The sequence below is a fragment of the Pristiophorus japonicus genome, chromosome 18 (genome assembly GCF_044704955.1).
Source record: "Pristiophorus japonicus isolate sPriJap1 chromosome 18, sPriJap1.hap1, whole genome shotgun sequence".
In the NCBI taxonomy this organism is placed as follows: Eukaryota; Metazoa; Chordata; class Chondrichthyes; family Pristiophoridae; genus Pristiophorus; species Pristiophorus japonicus.
In genome coordinates, this window is record NC_091994.1 from 8,618,297 (window position 1) to 8,619,320 (window position 1,024).

Here is a 1,024-nt window from a genome sequence, read left to right on the forward strand (position 1 = left end):
TACATTGGCGCCTGGTCTAGCAACACTTCGATTTCAACATTCTCATCCATGTTTTCAAATCCCTTCATGGCCTCGCCCTTCCCCATCTCCATAACTTCCTCCAGCCCTACAACGCTCCTGAGATATCTACGCTCCTCCAATTCTGGCCTCTTGTGTAGCCCTTAGTTTCATCACTCCACCATTGGCGGCCATGCCTTCAGCTGCTTGGACACGAGGCTCTGGAATTTCCTTCCTAAACCTCTCCAACTCTTTCTCCTCCTTTACGAAACTCTTTATGTGGTTCAGTGTCAAATTTTGATGATAATGCTTCTGTGAAGCACCTTGGGACATTTAACTATGTTAAAAGCACTTTATAAATGCAAGTTATTGTTATCGCTCAACTGTTGGTAGCTGTGCCTTCTGTTTCCTAGGCCCCAAGCTCTGGAACTCCCTGCCTAAACCTCTCCGCCTCTCTTTCCTCCTTCAAGACGCTCCTTAAAACATAACTCTTTAACCTGCGGTAATTTCTACATATGCGGCTCAATGTCAAATTTTTATCTCATAATACTCCTGTGAAGTACCTTGGGACATTTCACTACGCTAAAGATGTTATATAAATGCAAGTTGTTGTTGTTATCAGTGTTGTCAGGTTATTTGACTTCGGAGGGTATAATAACTGAACCTCATTCTGTCCTGACCGTACATCGTCACACCCACATTTTCCAACACATAACAGACAACAGTGATCATCTTTAGACCCTCTCTAGTCCAGGCACGGAGATAACTTGGAGTTCCTGAATTGTTGCCCCAGCTAAGATCGGCTAAATGAGCACAGATTGGCCATCAAATCTGGAGCCTACAGGTCCCTCCAACTCAATACCACACCAGCTGACGTTTCAATCACCTGGCAATGGGGGGAGGTCAGACATTGTCCATGTAGGCACTTGCTGTGGCTCAGTGTCTTTGAATCAGAAGGTTGCAAGTTCAAGTCTCACTCCAGAGACTTGAGCACCTAATGCAGGCTAATACTTCTGTGCAGTACTGA